The 12,341-nt window shown below is 39.0% G+C and overlaps 1 protein-coding gene across 1 annotated transcript in view; it reads right to left on the bottom strand.

Moving 5' to 3' along the window:
- The window catches only part of SPDYA (speedy/RINGO cell cycle regulator family member A), a 49,674-nt gene that overhangs the window by 18,825 nt on the left and 18,508 nt on the right, over positions 1 to 12,341 (bottom strand). The gene's annotated exons all lie outside the window — the stretch shown is intronic.

The raw sequence follows: 12,341 nt of genomic DNA, 5'->3' as shown, positions 1-12,341 counted from the left end.
CTGAAGCTCAATTTCTTCATCTCTAACATGGGGATACTATCTACCTCACAGGATTGTTCTGAAAATTACATGAGATACCCCTGTGTAAAATCCTTATCACACAGTAAGCATCTGGCAACTTAAGAAGTCAAACTAGGAGAAGTATACTTTGTGTTGACTTCACGAAATCTAAAACTTTTAAGCAAAAATCTCTAGTTGCAGTATAAACTACCCAAAGTAAATGAGAACTGTAGCATTTGAGATCTAAACATAAACCTTATTAATTTTCTAGACTGACAAATTTCAAACTGCTCTGAAAGCCTTGAGGTTTTGGACAGGTGTATTAGCAGCTCCAGGAAGGGCAAAGGGAAAACATAGTAGATAGAGCTCAGTTTTGGGAACTGTATCAAGTATTATTTGGAGGGAAAGAAGGATTTTTACTGGAAGACATAAAAATTAAAAAAAAAAAACAGATTTGGACTAGTTCCCTCAGATTATAGGATTACTGTGGCCTCTTCCAACATAACAGCACAAAGAATATTATTTTTAAAGTATATTTTAAGATTGAATTTGTTTTATAATCTACTTCTTAAATCCTTCAGAAGTTCCCAACCAACGACACATAATAAACTTACATATATAAAGAGTAGAACCAAATAAAGATGTTTACTCTAACTATAAACATTTCCTTAACAAGTTAAACTGATTAAAGTCTTCCTAAGGTGAAGGAGTAGAATATTAGAATTTATTCCTTGTATTTTTCTTCAATACTTCTGTACTTTTATCTGTTTCTCATGTCTGTGATGTCTTCTCCATGTGTCTTAGTATTGCTTTTCCCTAGAGCTCCAGCTCAAGCCCTATATTTCTAAAAATTCCAGCTTAAAGATTTTCTTGTCTTATTGTTTATACTTTTTTTTTTACTTTTTAACTTTTATTTAATAAATTTTCAAAGTACAACTTTTGGATTATAGCGACACCCCCCCCCAACCTCCCTCCCACTCCCTCCCATCCCATTCTTCATCAAGATTCATTTTCAATTATCTTTATATACAGAAGATCTACTTAGTACTTACTAAGTAAAGATTTCAACAGTTTGCACCCACACAGAAACACAAAGTATAAAGTACTGTATGAGTACTAGTTTCACAGTCAATTCACATAGTACAACACATTAAGGACAGAGATCCTACATGGGGAATAAGTGCACAATGACTCCCGCTGTTGATTTAACAATTGACACTCTAATTATGACGTCAGTAATCACCCAAGGCTCTTGTCATGAGCTGCCAAGGCTATGGAAGCCTCTTGAGTTCGCCAACTCTGATCTTATTTAGACAAGGCCATAGTCAAGGAAGTTCTCTCCTCCCTTCAGAAAAAGGTACCTCCTTCTTTGATGGCCCGTACTTTCCGTTGGGATCTCACTCACGGAGATCTTTCATTTGGGTCATTTTTTTTTTTTTTTTTTTGCCACAGTGACTTGGCTTTCCATGCCTAAAATACTATCATGGGCTTTTTAGCCAGATCTGAATGCCTTAAGGGCTGACTCTGAGGCCAGAGTGCTGTTTAGGACATCTGCCATTCTGAGTCTGTTGTGTAAACCACTTCCCATGTTGGATCATTCTCTCCTTTTTAATTCTATCAGTTAGTATTAGCAGACACTAGTCTTGTTATGTGATCCCTATGACACTTAATCCTATCATTATGATCAATTATGAACTGAAACTGATCACTTTGACTAGTGAGATGGCATTGGTACATGCCACCTTGATGGGATTGAATTGGAATCCCCTGGCACATTTCTAACTCTACCATTAGGGGTAAGTCAATTGAGCATGTGCCAATCTGTCTATTGCTGAAAGTGGAGTACTGAAGTCCCCCAATACTATTGTATTGGAGTCTAAGTCTCCCTTTAAGTTCCTTAACATATCTTTTAAATAACCCGGTGCCCTGTAATTGGGCGCATATACATTTATAATAGTTATATCTTCCTGTTGAATTGATCCCTTAATCATTATATAGTGCCCGTCTACCTATTAGATAGCTCCCTCTCCAGTAGGTCCTAAATCTAACTGGTCACTAAGTAATGGTAACTTTTTTTTTTTAAATTTTTGACAGGCAGAGTGGACAGTGAGAGAGAGAGAGAGAGAGAAAGGTCTTCCTTTTGCCGTTGGTTCACCCTCCAATGGCCGCCGCGGTAGCGCGCTGCGGCCGGCGCACTGTGCTGTTCCGATGGCAGGAGCCAGGTGCTTATCCTGGTCTCCCATGGGGTGCAGGGCCCAAGGACTTGGGCCATCCTCCACTGCACTCCCTGGCCACAGCAGAGAGCTGGCCTGGAAGAGGGGCAACCGGGACAGGATCGGTGCCCCGACCGGGACTAGAACCCGGTGTGCCGGCGCCGCAAGGCGGAGGATTAGCCTAGTGAGCTGCGGCGCCGGCCAGTAATGGTAACTTTTTAATACTTCTATTTCACTCTCATTAGCACTGCTATCAGTCTGAATCTCATGCTTGTCTCTTCAGCTACAGAAACTCCTGAGCAGTTTCCAGGATGTTTCTGCTAATGGCTTTCTTCTGCATATGGTTATTTGATTATTCTGTCCAAAAACACTGATTATTTTGCATCACTGCTTTTGAAATTCTAATCTGGAATCAAGTAATAGCTAACACAAAACTCAGCTATGAAGATAATGCAGCCGGCGCTGTGGCTCAACAGGCTAATCCTCCGCCTTGTGGCGCCGGCACACCGGGTTCTAGTCCCGGTCAGGGCGCTGGAGTCTGTCCCGGTTGCCCCTCTTCCAGGCCAGCTCTCTGCTGTGGCCCGGGAGTGCAGTGGAGGATGGCCCAAGTGCCTGGGCCCTGCACCTCATGTGAGACCAGGAGAAGCACCTGGCTCCTGCCATCGGAACAGCGCAGTGCGCCAGCCACGGTGGCCATTGGAGGGTGAACCAAAGGCAAAGGAAGACCTTTCTCTCTGTCTCTCTCTCTCTCACTGTCCACTCTGTCAAAAAAAAAAAAAAAAAAAAAAGGTAACGTAGCATCTAAGAGCACAAAACCTGGATAGAGAAAAGCTTTCTCAATTTTTTCTCCTCCGATACATAAAGGGGTTGGAGTTGGAATCCAATACTCTCACTGAATAGTCACACTCTGTATCCTGTGAATCTGACTAGAAATTAAGTCATGACCAACAAAAATAAATTTCAACTCAAAGAAGCTGAATTCCAAAAGGTAACCTTATCATAAGAAGAAAGTTAAGATCAAGGTAAGTAGTAAAATAGCCTTTACTTCTTTTAATACATAGTTTTCAAGTTAACCATAAACTATTTCTTTTCAAAAAACAGATTCAAGGTAGCTGAGATAAAGGAGAAAAATCCATTAAACTGAGACCCAAAGGGAAAACTGGGATTAAGGGTGTAAGCACACTGGTAATAAAATTGTACTAAAGTTAATGTGGCTCAGGATAATTACCTGGCTCTTAACTTCTTTATAATCAACATTGAACAAAGGAGAGAAACAAATTATACAGCTCATTATCTGAAAGAGAAGCCTCTGTTTTTTGGACAGTGGTAGATAATGAAAAGAGTTTAAGTGTAACTAGCTCTGTCACTTAGAAACTTTATGCTGGTAGACAAGTCACAGTCTAGGACACAGTTTTTCATTTGTGAAATGGAAAGAATATGTATGCTATTTAATTCCTAAAATAAGATAGATACATTTTATAAACTACCCAAATATGAGTAGTTATTGGAGGCTAGATGTCAAAGAGAAAACAGAACCCTGGGAAGTCATTAGATGTGAAGTCAAATTCTGGCCTGCCACTTATTTGCATGACCTTGAGTAAGTCGAAACCTCCTTGCTCCTGCAATTTTGTCAACTGCAAAATGATAATTACAACACTCCTACAGGTATTTTTGTGAGACTAATAATTTATATGAACATTTATAATTTTATAATTTATAAAGCACTATGCAATTGTCAAGTGTTACTACAAGCTAGTTTGTAGCTACTATCCTGAGTTTTAGACAATAGGACTAAAGATATGTTTTGTTTGGCAATATGTCAGTACCAAGTTTTCAAGAGTAAGTGCATGGAATGCTTAACTAAATTTCTAACACATGCCTTGGTACTTCAGCAAATGTTAGGGCAGGGATGATATAATTCTTAATAAATAACCCCCATAGCACTGAATTTGATGTGTTACTCAAAAACTAACTGATGAATGAACACTTAATTGAACAGGACAAAGTCTAGGCGGCTGTCTTTTCTATGCATCAATATGATTCAAGCATACCTAGTTGGAACAGCGAAAGACATCTCATCTATATGCCACTGGGGAAACGGGCAGTGCAAAGTGAGTGCAATGAAGAATTACAGTTGTTCTACTTCATGGATAAGTAGGTACAAAAAGTGGTGGAAAGGCTTAAGTTTCAAATATTTATTGAGTGCCTACTACGTGTCAGGCACTGTTCTATGTACTTGAGATGCAATAAGAACAATGACCTTGCCCTCTTGGAATTTATATTTTAATGGGAGAAAGAGACATTTGCAACACAAATAAATAAAAGTATATTATATGGTGGTTGAGTGCTATGATGAAAATTAGAACTGAGAAATTAAGAGTAATAGCAAGATATACTACTTTTAACAGCTTTATTGAGATAGAATTCAAAACCATACAATTCACCCATATAAAATGTACACTTCCAAGACTTTCAGCATACTGAATTATATAATCGTTATCACAATTTCATTATCCCATAAAGAAAGCAGTCATTCCTCATTTCTCCTCCTGCCCCACTCAGCATCTGACAAACCACTAATTTTTTTTTTTTGGATAGGCAGAGTGGACAATGAGAGAGACAGAGAGAAAGGTCTTCCTTTGCCGTTGGTTCACCCACCAATGGCCACTGTGGCTGGCACACCGCGCTGATCTGAAGCCAGGAGCCAGGTGCTTCTCCTGGTCTCCCATGGGGTGCAGGGCCCAAGGACTTGGGCCATTCTCCACTGCACTCCCGGGCCACAGCAGAGAGCTGGCCTGGAAGAGGAGCAACCAGGACAGAATCCGGTGCCCCAACCGGGACTAGAACCCGGTGTGCCGGCACCACTAGGTGGAGGATTAGCCTATTGAGCCACAGCGCTGGCCCAACCACTAATTTTTTTAAGATTTATTTTATTTATTTGAAAGAGTTACAGAGAGATATAGAGCCAGAGAGAGAGGTCTTCCATCTGCTGGTTCACTCCCCAAATAACCACAACAGCCAGAGCTGAGCTGATCTGAAGCCAGGAGCCAGGAGCTTCTTTAGGGTCTCCCATGCAGGTACAGGGGCCCAAGGACTTGGGTCATCTTCTACTGCTTTCCCCAGGCCATAGCAGAGAGCTGGATCAGAAGTGGAGCAGCCGGGACACAAACTGGCACCCATATGGGATGCTAGCACTGCAGGCTGCAGCTTTAACCCACCATAGCACCATAGCGCTGGCCCCGACAACCACTAATTTGCTTTTTGTCTCTTTGGATTTACCAATTCTGGACATTCCATATGAATAGAAATCATACAACATGTGATCCTTTGTAACTGACTTCACTTAATGTTTTCAAGGTTTGTCCACATGGCAGCTTTTTTATTATTATTAAAGTCAGAATTAGAGAGGGAGACAGAGATCCTCTATCTGCTAGTTCAGTCCCCCAGATGGCTGCAACAGCTGGAGCTGGGCCAGGCTGAAACCTTCATTTTCAGGCTCTCCCATGTGGGTACAGGGGTCCAGGTATCTGGGTCGTCTTCTGCCGCTTTTCCCAGGCCATTAGCGGGGAGCTGGATAGGAAGTGGAGCAGCTGGGACTCTAACCAGTTCCCACATGGAATGCTGGCAGGTGGCAACTTATACCAAACCAGCCCCAACATGGTAGCTTTTATCACTATTTCATTCCTTTTAATTGCAAAGTAATATTCCATTGTATGAATATAGTATATTTTGTTTAGCCATTCATTGGTTGACAGACATTTGGGCTGCTTACACTCTTGGTTATTATGAGTAATACTATTATGAACATCTGTGTTTTATGTGGACATAATTTTCATTTATTTTTGGTATAATGGAATTGCTGGGTCATATGGTAATTCTATTTTTAAGTCTTTTAAGGAACTGTCAAACTATTATCCAAAGCAACTACAGCATTTCATACTTCTGCCAGAAGTATATGCGGGTTCTAGTATCTCCACATCCTTACAAATATTTTTTTTAGTCCTAGTCATCACAGTAAGTGTGAAATAATTTCTCATTATGGTTTTGATTTGAATTTTCCTGATGGATGGTACTGAAGATCTTTTTATGAGCTTTGTAGCCATTTGCATAACTTCTTTGAAGAAATATCTATTCAGATCCTCTGCTCACTTTTTTTTTTAATTCAAAAGGCAGAGTTAGAGAGACAGAGTGAGAGATTGATTGTCCATCCATTGGTTCACTCCCCAGATGGCTGGAACAGCTGGGGCTATGCCAGGCCAAAGCCAGGAGTCTGTAGCTTCTTCCAGGTCTCCTATATGAGTGTAGGGGCCCAAGGACTTGGGCCATCTTCTGCCTTCCCAGGTACATTAGCAAGGAGCTAGACCAGAAGCAAGCAGCCAGGTCTCAAACTGGCACCCATATGGGATGCTGGCATCATACGTGGTGCTTTTACCCTCTATGTCACAACACTGGCCCTTTAAAAATTAATTTGAAAGGCATATTTACAGAGAGAGGGAAAGAGTCTTCTGCCCATTAAAATTTTTGATTTGTAAGAGCTTTGTGTTCTAGATACAAGTCCATTCTCTAGTTCATTTTGCAAAGAATTTTCTCCTAGTTTGTGGGTTTTCTCTTCACTTGGTATCCATGAAGGACAAGTTTTCAATTTTGTGATGTTCACTTTATATTTTCTTTTGTTGCATTTTTTGTTATCCTACTTAAAAAAATCATTCAGTATTATAAACATTTACTCCTATGTTTTCTTCTAAGAATTTTAGTTTTAAGTCTTCTATTTAGATCTTTTATCCATTTTAATTTGTACATACAATGTACTAGGAATCTAGCTTTATTCTTTGCATTTAGATATCAAGTTGTCTCAGTATTGTTTGTTGAAAAGGCTATCCCTTACTCAATTTTCTTGGCACACTTATCAAAATTGTATTAATCATAATTTTGAGAATTTACTTCTGAACACTTCTATTCCACTGAGGTTGATATTTTACATATGATGGTAAGGAAAGGTCTTTGAGGCAATATTTAAACAAAATCCTGAATGTAGTGAAGAGTAAAGAATACTAACACCTGGGGGAAGACTGTTTCAGGTTTTGGGAATGCCAAGTGAAAAGACCAAGGTAGGAATGTGCTTGGTGGAACAGTGTAGCTGGAATGGACTGAGCAATGATGGGAGATGAGGTCAAAGCCATAAGGGAGGAAAGTTGGTGAACCATGTAGAACTATGATAAAGACTTTGCCTTATTCTACGTCAGGTGATCTTTTGAATAGAGGACTCATGTTTGACTTATTTAAAAAAAGATTTACTCAGTTGTTGTATAAAGAATAGAGGGGAGTTAAAAAAGAATAGAGGGGGAGGAAGATTATAAAATAGATTATTTGGAAGGTTATGGTGACAACTACAACTGTGATAACAGTTGGCAAATTCAGGTGTTAGTGATTGAGGTGATGAGAAATGGTAGGATTCTGACTATTTTTCAAGGTACAGGTGTATAAAAAAAGTCAAAGGTTAACAGGTTTTTCTTTCTTTTTTTTTTTTTTTTTTTTTTTTTGCTTGAGTAACTAAAAAAAATAGAGTTGCTTTTTATTAACAGGTAGGAGATTACAGAAGGAGCAGTTTTGGAGTTTGGGAGAATTAGGAATTCAATTTAGGCATGTTAAGTCTGAGGTAGCAACTAGACAGTGAAATATGAACAATTTGATATGCAGATCTAGAATTGGTAGATATCTGTTAGCTATATTAAAGCCTTGAGTGAACAAGAACATATAGTAAGGAGAGAAGAAGATCTAAGACGAAGCCCTGGGGCACTCTTAATGAGGATGGTGAGGTAGAAATGAGCAGCAAACAAAAAAACATGGTGTCCTTGAAACTGAGTGAAGAGTGTTTAAGGAAAAAATGAGGATTGTGTCAACTGCTGCAGCTATTTGTGTAAAGTGGGGACTAAGGACTAATCTTTGGATGACATAGAGATGTGACAAGTTTCTAGGAGATAAGAGAAAATATATACATAATTGGTACAAGGACAACTGGGGAAAAAGGAAGTGGAAATAGTATAGACAACTCTTTAAGGGGTTTAGTTATAAGAAAGGACAGGGAAATGTAGTGGTAGCTGGGAGATGAATTTTTTTAAATGATGGAGATCTTAGATCAATTTTGTATTCTGATGGCATGATCCCATAAAGTAGAAGACATGAAATGCTATAAATGGGGACAATTACTGGAGTGATATCCTTGAGGGCAAGAAAAGATGAGATTTAGTGCACAAGCAGAGAAAATGAACTAGGATAGGAGCAAAGGTAGCTCTTTCACAGTAACCAAGTGACAGCAGAATATATAGGTCCATGTGCAGCTAGGATGGTAGATGTGATGGGAGCATGTTAACATTCTTTTCTGATTGCTCCTGTTTTCTCAGTGACAGAATGCATTATTGTTATCCAGAGAGTTAGGACAGAGATGGGAGATATTGCAAGGACACTAGATGTTTGACTTCATTAAATTTAGCTTATAAACTGTAAATAGGAGGCAAATAAATAAATTTCAGTTTTGTACAAGGAAACAAAAAAAGGTATAGTGATAGAGAATAAAAGGATTAAATTCACTTAAATCATGAGATAAAAGTTCCATTATCTTTTAAGGAGTATTGAAAAGCTTAAAAGTTATATAAAAAAAGGAATATAACAAACATATGTGTCCCTAACAACTGGAATTAAAAGATGTTAATAATGCTGCATTTGCTTCAAGCTTTTTTTAAGTTAAGAGAAATAACAGTTTGGTAGATATTAAGTACTCATTAATTAATATGTATTTAATGAATGATTACATTCTATAAATGTTAAGGAATGCCTAGGTTATCCTGCAAGAGGCAGTAAAAACTTATATAACTTTGAACTCAAAATTTAGACTTGGAATAAATTTTAGTGGCAGTCTAATTTGTTTACCAAAATCTCCTATATGGCATAAACAGCTATTTTTTTTAAAGATTTATTTACTTATTTGAAAAGAAAGGGAGGCAGAGAGATTTTTCCATCTGCTGGTTCATTCCCCAAATGGCTACAACAGCTAGGGCTAGGGCCACAACAGCTAGTAGGCTGAAACCAGAAGTCAGAAACTCCATCCTGATCTTCCATATGGATGGCAGGGGCCCAAATATTTGGGGCATCTTCTGAGACATCCCAGGCACAATAGCAGATCAGAAGTGGAGTAGCCACAACTCAAACTAGTGTTCTGATATGGGATACAATTGTTGCAGCTGGCAGCTTTAACCCTCTGCGCCACAATGCCAGCCCCATAGCTGTTTTTTAAAATTCACTACTGACAGGAATCACTGCCTCTAGAAGAGTCTATCTATTTCGGATAGTTGTTAGAGTAATATTCTTCATGTTGAGATACTTTGGTTCGCCTTTTTTTTTTTTTTTTTTTGGACAGGCAGAGTGGATAGTGAGAGAGAGAGACAGAGAGAAAGGTCTTCCTTTTTGCCGTTGGTTCACCCACCAATGGCCGCTGCAGCCGGCGCATCTCGCTGATCCGAAGGCAGGAGCCAGGTGCTTCTCCTGGTCTCCCATGTGGGTGCAGTGCCCAAGGACTTGGGCCATCCTCCACTACCCTCCCAGGCCATAGCAGAGAGCTGGCCTGGAAGAGAGGCAACTGGGATAGAATCCAGCGCCCTGACAGGGACTAGAACCTGGTGTGCCGGCACCGCAAGGCGGAGGATTAGCCTGTTGAGCCACGGCGCCGGCCACCTTTTTGTTTTTCTATTCACAGATCTTAGTTCTCTGCTTTATAGTCATAAAAGATAAATGAAATATTCTGTGATTTTAGAAATCTTTGAAAACATCTAGCAAGCTTCCTGAAACTTTTCATTGTACCCTAATCCTTTGCATTATTCCAGATGACATTTTTCTTTTGCAACCTTCCTCTATTCGTGTTGCTGGCCTCTGGATATTCAGTTGTTTGCTTGTGTTCTTCAAGTGTGACATTCCAAAGTCAATGCCATGCTTTAGGTGTAATGTGATTATCACCTCCTCTTTTCTTCAGTCTAAACTTTTGTGTAAGTCCCATCATACAACTGAATTTACAGCTTCTAAACTTTTCAGTCTTTTGCACATATGCTATTAAACTACATCATTCTCTCTGGCTCTTTCATAATCTAGCCAGCAGCCGAGGTAATTCCAGGTCCAATAGCATACATTAATATTGTTGTATTAAAATGTTAGTCATAGTATCTTGAGAGTGGATAGGCTGTCTGCCATTAGATAAGTCATTGCCATTCCTCTGCTCTCTTGCTTTTGGTATACAATCCATATCTTAGCTGACTGTCCCACGATGCTTGAAACATTTATTTATCTATAAGATTTATTTATTTACTCGAGGAGCAGAGTTATATAAAGAGGGAGAGACAGAGAGAGAGGTATTCCATCCACTGGTTCACCCCCCAAATGGCCACAACAGCTGGCTGATCTGAAAACAGGAGTTTCTGCTGGGTCTCCCACACAGGTGCAGGGGCTCAAGCACTTGGGCCATCTTCTAGTTCTTTCCCAGGCCAACAGTAGGGAGCCAGATTGGAAGAGCAGCAGCTGGGACTGGAAACTGGTTCCCATATGGGATGCCAGTGCAGCAGGCTGATGCTTAACCTACTATACCACAGCACCTGCCCCTTGAAACAGTTGTTTTAAAAAAGATTAGAGTGTTCGAATATGGCTCACCATCATATTCAAGGACAATAGCAGGGATACAAATTATTCACTCCTTTCCTGAGGAAATGGTGACCAAAAATATATACATTACAGGACTCTTTCAATGCCCTGTAATTGTAATGAATCCCGTTTAATTATTTCAGTGAGAGCCCATTAATTTGGGTGGGGCTTATACAACCAACTTTTCATCTTTTTCTGTTGAATTTAATCTTGTAAACAGTCAATTGTAGTCGCTGTCTTTTTTTTTTATGGTGTTTTGAATTTTGTTTAAGATTTATTTTATTTATTTGAAAGGCAGAGTGACAGAGAGAGAGAGAGAGAGAGAGAGAGAGAGAGATTGAGATCTTCCATCTGCTGGTTCACTCCCCAAATGGCTACAACTGGTGGGGCTGGGCCACGCCTGAGCCTGGAACTTCTTCCAGATCTCCCACATGGGTGGCAGGGGCCCAAGTACTAGGGTCACCTTCTGCTGTTTTCCTAGGTGTGTTAACAGCAAGTTGGATAGGAAGTGGAGCAGTAAGGACTCAAACCTGAACTCCAGTAAGGGATATGGTGTCACAGGCATGGCTTGAGCTGCTACATCACAACACTGGCCCATTGCATAGTCAGAAAGTTATTGCTTAATTCTTGTATTGTCCTCAACAATAATCCTTCTAATTAACAAATATGCATATTTGCTCTCTTCATGTTGTTAGTAAACACAATAAATAAGGTTAGTTATGGGCAGCATTCTGTAACATACCACTGAAGTCTTCCCTCAGGTTTGACAGTAATCCATTCACTGGTTCTTCTGAACCATAGTTACTTAACTAGATAGGATTTCATTTAATTAGAGCATTATTTAACTCACAATTACCAACATTTCTGAATTAGTACTAGGGCTTACAGTGATTAATGCTTTCCATTTAATTTTTCAATCTAGAATTTTTCTTTAATCTGAAACATTAGCTTTCTTTATATAAAACCAGAACACTTGATAAAATAACATATCAAAGTTGTTAATGTTCTGCTGTTTTTTTCTTGATAAAATTTGGAATTAAGTACATTTACTTAATGTATTTCATGTGAAAAGAGGTATGGTTTTTAAACATTTAAATTACATTCCATGCTGCTGATACTTTAATCTTGGGAACTTGAAATTTCACATACTTCAGTGAAAATTATTATTGAACTCCAATATTATTGCCATCCTTTAATAAGATATTTTGCATAATCATACGACCTGTTCCAATATATTAGTAATTGTTCAGATAGGAGAAACACATTAAAATCAAAATACTTGCTATAGAAGTAGGCTGCTGTGAAAAGCACCAATGATAATTTTTAATTATTGTATTACAGAATTCAAACAGCAACATGGTAATGTACACACTGTATTCACAGTAATGATCAGGTTAATGGTCTACCCTTACGTATACCAAAAAACAAAACAAAACAAAACAAAAA

This window comes from Lepus europaeus, chromosome 13, assembly GCF_033115175.1.
Source record: "Lepus europaeus isolate LE1 chromosome 13, mLepTim1.pri, whole genome shotgun sequence".
In the NCBI taxonomy this organism is placed as follows: Eukaryota; Metazoa; Chordata; class Mammalia; order Lagomorpha; family Leporidae; genus Lepus; species Lepus europaeus.
Note: the sequence above shows the minus strand (reverse complement) of the source record. Positions and strands in the feature narration are given on the sequence as shown.